This window comes from Phascolarctos cinereus, unplaced genomic scaffold (genome assembly GCF_003287225.1).
Source record: "Phascolarctos cinereus isolate Bilbo 61053 unplaced genomic scaffold, phaCin_HiC Scaffold_5;HRSCAF=322, whole genome shotgun sequence".
NCBI lineage: Eukaryota > Metazoa > Chordata > Mammalia > Diprotodontia > Phascolarctidae > Phascolarctos > Phascolarctos cinereus.
The window spans coordinates 348,740,285-348,750,897 of record NW_027555958.1 but is presented as its reverse complement, the minus strand read 5'-3'; the positions used below and the strand labels follow the sequence as shown (position 1 = coordinate 348,750,897).

Here is a 10,613-nt window from a genome sequence, read left to right as displayed (position 1 = left end):
AAGCCTTGTATATAAAGCTTGGGGTCCTCTCCACCCCTCCCCCCCATTTAGTGAAAGAGTGATCCAAAGTTAGTTTGGACCTGATCATATTCCCTGGTCTAGGGCCTAGACTAACAATATTAAAGACAGCAGATAGATATAATTCTAGCTTGGTACTCCCTCTCTGTGAGTAGAGCAGAATGGTGGCTTCCAGCCCCAACTTCCTGGCAAAAGAGGCTAGAGAAGTCTATTCTGTCTCCCTTCAAGCCACACAAGAATCTTTCCATGCCACATGCTACACTTACGTGGGACTCTCTACATGTGGGGCCTCATTACATTCCTTGGACCAGGGGTGAGGAGCCTGCGGCCTCAAGGTCACATGTGACCTTCTAGGTCATCGGGTGGGGCCTTTTGACTGAGTGTAGGTTTTATAGAACAAATCCTTTTATTAAGGGGATTCATTCTGTGAAGTTTGGAGTCAGTCAAAAGGCCGCAGGTTCCCCACTTCTGCACTTGGACAATTCATTTACCTTCTCAGCTTCAGTTTCCTCATCTGAAAACAGGAGTAACAGAAGATAATGGGATGGAGGGAAATACACAGTTAGTAATCATAACTATGAATATGAACGGGATGAGCTCACCCATAAAACAGAAGCAGATAGCAAAATGGATTAGAAACCGAAATCTGGTTGTAATCATGATCTCAAACAAAGCAAAAGCATAAACAAGCCTAATTAAAAGAGATAATCAGGGAAACTAAATTTTGCTAAGAGGTATCATAGCCAATGAAGTAATATAAAAAATTTTTATAGCACGTTTCTCTGAGGAAAGCCTTATTTCTCCAATTTATACTGAGTATGGAACTGAGTCAAATTTATCAAAATAAGAGCCATTCCCCGATTGATAGTCAAAGGGTATGAGCAGGCAGTTTTCAGAAGAAGAAATCAAAGCTATCTCTAGTTGTATGAAAAAATGCTCTAAATTACTATTGATTGGAGAAATGCAAATTATTTTATTTTGGGGGGATAGGCAATGGGGTTAAATGACTTGCCCAGGGTCACACTGCTAGTAAGTGTTACGTGTTTGAGGCTGGATTTGAAATCAGGTCCTCCTGAACCCAGGATTGGTGCTTTGTCCACTGCACCACCTAGCTGCCCCTGAGAAATGCAAATTAAAACAACTCTGAGGTACCACCTTACACCTATCAGAAATGATAAATGCTAGAGGGCATAAGGGTAAACAGGTAGACTAATGAACTGCTGGTGGAGTAGTGAACTGCTCTAATCATTCTGGAGAACAATCTGAAACTGCCAAATGGCATAAAATTGTGTATACCCTTTGACCCAGTGATACCACTGTTAGATTGCTATCTCAGAGAGATAAAAGAAAAAGGAAAAGGACCTATGTGTACAAAAATATTTTTAGCAGCTCTTTTTGTGATGGCAAAGAACTGGAAATCGAAAGGATGCTCATCAATTGGGGAATGGCTGAATAAGTTGTGGCATATGATTGTGATGGAGTACTATTGTGCTGTGGGAAATGATGAGGGGCTGGTTTCAGAAAAACATGGCAAGATACATATGAACTGATGCAAAAAGAAGTGAGAAGAACTGGGAGATAATTGTGCATGGTAAAAATAATGTAGTAATGATCAACTGTGAAAGACTTAGTTACACTGATCAGTGCCATGATCCAAGACAATTCCAAAGGACTCATGATGGAAAAAAAAGGCTATCCACCTCCAGAAGAGTTCATTAGCTGATGAACTCAGAGTGCAAACTTCAGTATAATTTTCTCATCTTATTTTTCTCACTTTTTTAGGAATTTGGCTAATATGAAAATTATGTATGATTTCACATGCATAATTGCTATCATATTGCTTACCTTCTCAGTGGATGGGAAAGAGGGTGGGAGGGAGGGAACAAATTTGGAACTCAAAATTTAAAAAAAAAAGGTTAAAAATAAAATATTTTTTAAAAAGAAAAGGGTAAAAATATCTATAAGTTATGTCCTTAACTTCAGCTGTTTTTTTTCCCCCACAGGTGTATGGCTGTGGAAACAAAGAGCTCAGAAAATTTGGAAAGCTCATAGTTCATCACTCCCTGGGGATGGGAAAAACACTCTTGAAAGTACATGTCCTAAAAAAAAAGAAAGCATATGTCATACTCTAACTTTGAGGAACCACTTCTGGTTCTGTGCCCCTTCCCTGTTTTGTAATCAGACATGCAGTTTGTTTGGTTCACTCCTGGGGAAGCCTGCCTCCAATGAGAAGGGTTACATGCTCTCTTTTCTCATACTCTTCATTTCATTAAGTTCCCTGCACCAGCACCCCAGGGCAATTTAACTTGTGGTTTAGTAGGTTATGGCTCATGTCTAGGATTTCCTTAGAAAGGGGAAATCCTACTTTACATTGAGTAGAAAGATACTCATTGTCAAATATGAATCAGGCGTAGGACAGGTAATTGATTCTTGCACACACAAGAAACTCCAGACAGAAAAGTCTCACAAGGTGTATTAACAGAACAGGATTCAGTAATTTAACTCGTAACTATTCCTGCAGGAGATTGATACTGAAGCCTCATTCAAATACAAAGGAGTCTTCAGGACTGCTAATTAGATAGTTTATATTTCACTATGGCTTTGCACTGTCCAACAACTCCTGGTGTGTTTGCTGGTAAAAAACATTTAGGCCTGGCCCAGTCCTCTTGTCAGTGTCCATCCTTTCAGATGTTGAAACTGATCTTAGTCTCAGATCTGCCACTCTGCTGGACAGTACCACTACTACAGCCACAAACCTCTGGACTTCTCAGACTCTCAAGGTCACCACCAAGCCTGGACATATGTATTTTGAGGTTTCTCCTCTTCAGGAAAGGAAACACAAAAGAGGAAAAGGAAGCCAGGCTCTCAATCACAAACTCCTCTCATTGACTACCCCTGCATCAGCTGCCAGATGGGCATAGTCATTATGATTCTGGGGTAGAGAAATGCTGTCTCTTCCTCATCCCTCACTGGAAGTCCTAAAGTTATAGGGTGCCACTTGGGAAATCAAGGGCAGAGAAGGAGCCAGAAGCTATCTGTTCTTTTAACTGACATAGCACTTCCTACTTCTGTCTCTGTCACAGTGTAGGGCACTCTGATTTTGCCATGTTGTACTGTATCCCTGGGTCCTCTCAGTTTTGGGCCATGACATACGGTTGGAAGCTGGCTCCAAATATCCCATGTAATCCACTGGAATCAGGACAGATAACTCAGAGCATGGACCTTGTTACACAACTAATGGTGAGTAGGATCATTTTATCATACAAAGCACACAATGTTATAGTTAGGGTGCATAGACTAACCGAGAAGACTAAAAATGTTAGCAGTGGTGCACACCTGGGAGCCTATTCTTTCTAAGTACCATGAAGTGGTCAATGATGTAAACCAAGCTGAAGGCCTGAAATTTAAGGAGGAAGGCCTCAGCCATGGGGATGGAGATAGGAAAACAATCTATATGAGCAAACTCTGTAATATATTGACATTTTTGTAAGATAAAGGAAGGGTACTAGAAACTTCATACCACTGGGCCCCTTTTGTTTCTAATGTGGGGTTTTTTTGCTGGGCCTTCTCAATTTCTAGGAACCCAAGCTCCCTAGAAGTTTTCCAATTGTTTATCAGAACAGAAATCTCTCTGACCAAATAATGGAAGTTTGGTCTTATGTAGCTACATTTGTACTTGCCTTTTCATCAGTATTCTTTTTAGGGAAGGAGAGGAGAATCTGGACCAGTGAGTGTATCCCTGAAAGGAAGTCCCAAGTGTGGAAACTCCACCCATCAAAGCAGATTGATAAATCCTTATAGTCCTAACTTACAGTCTTGGGCAATTAGCAGGACACCAAAGAAAATGAGGGGTTAAATGTCTCACTTATAAAATGCTTAATCATTCCTGAAAGGGTATCTCTAACCAAGCTGTGAATGAAACTAAAAGGAACTAGAAATGAAAGGAGTGGTCTCCTGAAACTCTTATGTTATTTGAACAAGTTTTACTTTTAGCAATTCAAAGCTGGTACAAATTGAATATATTGTATACTTGGAAGGAAAGGAGAATTTATCAATAAGTGAGTACTTAGTATGTGCTAGGCATTGTGATAAGTGCTGAGGATACAAAGAAAGACAAAAGATAGTCCTTGCCGTCTAGGAGCTCCCAGTCTAATGGGGGAGAAAACATGCAAACAACTATCTCCACTCTGTGTGTGTGTGTGTGTGTGTGTGTGTGTGTATGTGCACTTATATGTGATAATCAACGGAGGGGAAAACACTAGCATCAAGACAGATTAGGAAAAGCTTCCTGAAGAAAGTGAGATTTTAGCTGGGACTTGACAGGAGCCAGGGAAGACAGCCACTGAAAATTCCTAGAGTCTGGAGATGGATTTTCTTGTGTGAGAAACAGCAAGGAGAATAGTGTCCCTGGATCACATAGTGTGTTGGGGTAGTATAAGGTGTAAGAAGCCTGGAATGGTTAAGGGCAAGAGGTTATGAAGAGCTTTGAACATCAGAGAATTTTATATTTGATCCTAGACGTGATAGGGAGCCAGTGGAAATTGAGGGAAAGGGGTGTGTGTGTGTGTGTGTGTGTGTGTGTGTGTGTGTGTGTAATGGTCAGACTTATGTTTTAGTTTGGTAGCTTAGTGGAGGATGGACTGACTTGGGGAGAGACATCTGGTAGGAAGACCAAGAAGCAGGCTATTGCAATAGTACAAATGTGAGGTGATAAGGGCTTGCACCAGGCTGGTGGCAGGGAGGGTTTTGAGGAAAAGATAATGAGTTCAGTTTTAGACATGCTAAAAGACTTGTAGAGAGTGCATATTCATGTGCAGTCTTTTTCTGTTATGCAGTTTGTGGAGGTATTAACTTTTTGTTTTTTGGAGTTTGTTAAGTTCACAATAAAAATAAATTGAATAAAATAAAAGTAATAATAAAAAGAAAAACATCAAATGAGAAGTGGGCATTTCTGTATATAAAATAAAGCAGAAGAGGATTGTCTGAAGACCCAGGGATCTTTGTTGTATAAAACTTCCTCATCTTTTTAAGTGAATGATGAATTCAATGTGTGGCTTTCAAAAAAAGAAAAGCATATGGGCTATAATCAAGGCTGAAACTAGAAAAATGGACTGTTCATCAGTACCTAGAATATCTAATGTGATTAATGTGTGGTTTCATGGTAAAGAATTAAAGAATATGTTTCAAAAATCTTTAGAACTCAGTGTCTAAACATGTAAAGACAAGTTTTGTTTTAAAACAAGATTATGGGGGGAAATGTATTCTACAAGTTTTTTATTTTTAAAAAATTTAAAATATTTATTAATTCACTTAAAATAACATTACCTACATTACATCTTAATATAAATAATTTATTTTATGAAAAAACTGTATTTTATTTCTTCTTTTGTTTTTTTCTTTTTTAATTAATTAATTTACTTTTAGTTTTCAACATTCACTTCCATAAGCTTTTGAGTTTTAAATTTTCTCCCCCTCCTCCTCCTTCTTCCTCAAGATGGCATGCAATCTGATATAGGCTCTACATATACATTCCTATTACACATATTTTCACATTAGTCATGTTGTAAAGAAGAATCAGAACCAATAGGAGGAACCACAAGAAAGACAAAACAAAACAAAACAGAATAAAAAGAGCTTTATTGCTTCTTTTGTTACATTTTAAGTTTCAAGCTCCCTAACTGCACACTACAGAAGGCCAACATTTGACACAGATATAGATATGAAACCACACAATATGTACTTCCATATATGGGTTCTTTCTCTAGAGATCCATAGCATTTTCCTTCATAAGTCCTTCGCAGTTTATTTGAATATTCATATTACTCAGAATAGCTTTGTCATTCACAATTCTACTTCTAACACTACTGCTATTATTGTATATATGATGTTCTCTTGGTTCTGCTTGTTTCACTTTTCATTATTTCATGCAAGTCTTTCCATTTTTTTAAAAAAAATCTATCTTTGACCCAGCAATAGCACTTCTAGGGCTATATCCAAAAGAGATCATACAAATGGAAAAAGGACCCACATGTACAAAAATAATTCATGACAGCTCTTTTTGTGGTGGCAAAGAATTGGAAATTGAGAGGATGCCCATCTATTGGGGAATGGCTGAGCAAGTTGTGGTATATGAATGTCATGGAATACTATTGTGCTATAAGAAATGATGAACAGGCTGACTTCAGAAAAACCTGGAAAGACATATATGGTCTGATGCTGAGTGAAGCGAGCAGAACCAAGAGGACTTTGTACACAATAACAGCCATGTTATGCGATGACTAATATTATTAAACTGAACCCTTCTCAGCATTACAAGGATCTAAGACATCTCCAGAGGCCTCGGGATGGAAAATGCTGTCCACATTCAAAGAAAGAACTATGGAAGTTGAATCGCTATCACTTATTTTTACCTTCTGTTGAGTTTTGTTTCATCTTTCTGATGGTTCCTCCTATTGGTTTTAATTTTTACTTACAACTTCACTAATGTGAAAATATGTTTAATGGGTATGTGAATGTAAAGCCTATATCAGATTGTGCACCGTGTTGGGGAGGGTGGGGGAAGAAGGGGGAGAAAAACTTTCAACTCAAAAGCAAATGGAAGTGATTGTTGATAAATCAAAATAAATTAATAAAATAAAAAAAAAGAAAAAATAAAGATATGAGACAAAAAAAAATAAAATCTTCAAAAAAAAGAAAAAAAAAGAAATGATGAACAGGCTGACTTCAGAAAAACCTGGAAAGACTTGTATGGTCTGATGCTGAGTGAAGTGAGCAGAACCAAGAGAACGTTGTAAACAATAACAGCCATGTTGTATGGTGACTAATATTGATAAACTTAACCCTTCCCAGCAATACAAGGATCTAAGACATCTCCAGAGGCCTCGTGATGGAAAATGCTATCCACATCCAAAGAAAGAACTATGGAAGTTGAATTGCTATTTTTTTTTCTCTTCTGTTGAGTTTTGTTTCCTCTTTCTGATGGTTCCTCCTATTGGTTTTAATTTTTACTTACAACATCACTAATGTGAAAATATGTTTAATAGGAATGTAAATGTATAGCCTATGTCAGATTGTGCACTGTCTTGGGGAGGGTGGTGGGATGGAAGGGGCAGAAAAATTTTAAACACAAAAGTATATGAAGTGATTATTGATAAATCAAAATAAATTAATAAAATTAAAAAAAATCTATCTGCTCTTCATTTCTTACAGCACAGTAGTGTTACATCACAGTTATATACCACAACTTATTCAGCCATTCCCTAATTGATGGGTATCTCCTCAATTTCTAGTTCTTTGCCACCTACAAAGAGAGCTGCCATAAATATATATATATATACATATATATGTGTATATATATATATATACACACACATACATATACATATATATATATATGTATATACACATATATATATTTTTTGATTTTTGGTGAGGCGATCAGGGTTAAGTGAGTTGCCCAGGGTCACACAGCTAGTAAGTGTTAACTGTCTGAGGCTGGATTTGAACTCAAGTCCTTCTGATGCCAAGACCAGAGCTCTATTCACTGTGCCATCTAGCTGCCTCCATAAATATTTTTTAGAACAGACAGATTCTTTTCTTTTTCTTTGATCACCTGGAGAATCAGACTTAATGGTGGTATTATTGGGTCAAAGGGCATACATACTTTTATAACTCTTTGGGCATAATTCCAGATTGTTCTCCAAAATGGTTGAATCAGTTCACAGTTTTACCAACAGTTTAAAGTCCCTATTTTTCCACATCCCCTCCAACATTTGTCATTGTCACCTTCTGTTATTTTAGTCAATATAATAGGTGGGAGATGATATCTCAAAGTTGTTTTAATTTGCATTTCTCTAATCAATAATGGTTTAGAGCATTTTTATATGACTACATATAGCTTTGATTTTTTTATCCAAAAACTGCTAGTTTATATCTTTTGACCATTTATCAACTGGGGAATGACTCATATTGTTATAAATTTGACAAAGTTCTTGATACATTTGAGATATGAGGCCTTTATTTGAGAAACTGTCTACAAAATTTCCCCCCTCCTAATTTTCTGCTTTCCTTCTAATCTTGGCTACATTGGTTTTATTTGCACGAACCCTTTTAAATTTAATATAATCAAAATTATCCATTTTACATCTCACAGTGTTCTCTATCTTTTGGTTATTCATAAATTCTTCTTCTGTCCATAAATCTGATAGGTAATATGTTTCATGTTCTACTAATTTACTTATGATATCTCCCTTTATGTCTAGGTCAAATAACCATTTTGACCTTATCTTGGTAAATGGTGTGAAATATGGGTCTATGCCTAATTTCTGCCAGATTGCTTTCCAGTTTTCCCTAACAATTTTTGCCAGGTAGTGAATAATTATTCCAAATGCTTAAATTTTTACATTTATCAAATAGAAGGTTAATATAATAATTTACTATTGTGTGTTGTATATCTATACTATTCCACTGATCTAGCATTGTATTTCTCAGCCAGTACCAAATAGTTTTGATAATTATTGACTTGCAATACTGTTTAAGATACAGTACTGTTGGGGCAGCTAGGTGGTGCAGTGGATAGAGCACTGGTCCTGGAGTCAGGAGGACCTGAGTTCAAATCCGGTCTCAGATACATAACATTTAGTAGCTATGTGAACTTGGGCAAGTCACTTAACTTAAGCCTAGTCAAAAAAAGATATGGTACTGTTAGACCTCCTTCCTTTACATTTTTTAAATTAATTCCTTTGATATTCTTGACCTTTTGTCCTTCAAAATGAATTTTGTTATTATTTTTTCTTGCCTCAAAATAATAATTTTGGTAATTTAATTGGGATGGCATTTAATAAGTATATTAGTTTAGGCAGAACTGTAGTTGCCCACTCATGAACAATATTTTTCCAATTATTTAAATCTGACTTTATTTGTATAAAATGTGTTTTATAATTATATTCATATAGTTCCTGGGGTTGCCTTGGCAACTTTCAGATATTTTATATTGTCAGTGGTTATTTTAAATTAAATATCTCTTATTATCTCTTCTTACAGGGCTTTGTTGGTAATATATAGAAATGCTGATGATTTATATGGGTTTATTTTATATCCTGCTACTTTGCTAGCATTATTTGTTTCAATTAACTTTTTAGTTGAATCTCTAGGATTTTCCAAGTGTACCATCATATGATATATGATGCAAAAAGAGATAGTTGTATTACCTCATTGCCCGTTCTGATTCCTTGAATTTCGTTTTCTTCTCTTATTGCTATTGCTAGCATTTCTAATGCAATACTAAATAATATTGGTAATAATAGGCATCCTTGTTTCACTCCTGATTTTATTGGGAAGGCATCTAGATTATCCTCATTGCAAATAATACTTACTGATGGTTTTAGGCAGATACTTCTTATCATTTTAAGGAAAAATTCATTTATCCTTATGGTTTCAAGAATTTTTAATGGGAATGTGTTATATTTTGTGAAAGCCTTTTTTTGGGTATCTATTGATATAATAATATATTTTTTACTTCTTTTGTTATTGATATAATCAATTATGTTAATAGTTTTCCTTATATTGAACCAGCCATATATTCCTGGCATAAATTCCACTTGGTCACAATGTATTACCTTTGTGATGCATTGTTGTGGTTTCCTAGCTAGTATTTTATTTAGGATTTTTGCATCAATATACATTAATGAAATTGGCCTATAATTTTCTTTCTCTGTTTTCGCTCTTCTGGTTTAGCTATCAGCACCGTATTTGTTCTATAAAAAGAGTTTGGTAGGACTCCTTTGCCTTTTATTTCAGATTATTTATTTATTTATTTTTTTCAGATAATTTATTTAGTATTAGAATTAGTTGATCTTTAATTCTTTGGGAGAATTAGCTTGCAAATCCATCTGGTCCTGATGCTTTTTTCTTAGGAAGCTCATTTATGGCCTGTTCAATTTCTTTTTCTAAAATATGTTGATTTAGACATTTTATTTCCTCTTCTGTTAATTTGGGCAGTTTATATTTTTGTAAATATTCTTCCATTTCACTTAAATTGTTAAATGTATTGGCATATAATTGGGCAAAATAACTCCTAATAGTGATTTTAATTTCATCTTCCTTAGTGGTATATTCACCCTTTTCATTTTTGATACTAGAAATTTGACTTTCTTTTCTCTTCTTAAAAAAATTATGTTAACCAATGGTTTATCATTCTATTGTTTTTTCTGCATAAATCAATTCCTAGTTTTTTTTTTTTTATTAATTCAGTGGTTTGTTTTGTTTTGTTTTGTTTTGCTTTGCTTTTAGGCAATTGGGGTTAAGTGACTTGCCCAGGGTCACACAGCTAGTAATTGTCAAGTGTTTGGTCTGAGGCCGGAACTGAACTCAGGTCCTTCTGACTTCAGGGCCGGTGCTCTTTTCTTACATTCAATTTTTATTACTCTCTTTAATTTTTAGGATTTCCAATTTGGTGTTTAATTGGGGTTTTTTAATTTGTTCTTTTTCTAGTTTTTAAAAATTGCATGCCCAATTCACAGACCTGCTTTTTCTCTATTTTATTGATGTAAGTATTTAGAAATATAAAATTGCCTCTTATTTCTGTTTTTGCTGCA

At 35.6% G+C, this 10,613-nt stretch overlaps 1 long non-coding RNA gene across 1 annotated transcript; it reads left to right on the top strand.

Moving 5' to 3' along the window:
- The first annotated feature begins 1,920 nt into the window (after positions 1 to 1,920).
- LOC110205488 (uncharacterized) lies at positions 1,921 to 7,196 on the top strand. The gene is made up of 3 exons (XR_002323588.2): positions 1,921 to 2,108; positions 3,102 to 3,258; positions 6,326 to 7,196. It is a non-coding gene; the product is annotated as an uncharacterized LOC110205488 (long non-coding RNA).
- Positions 7,197 to 10,613: the final 3,417 nt, after the last annotated feature.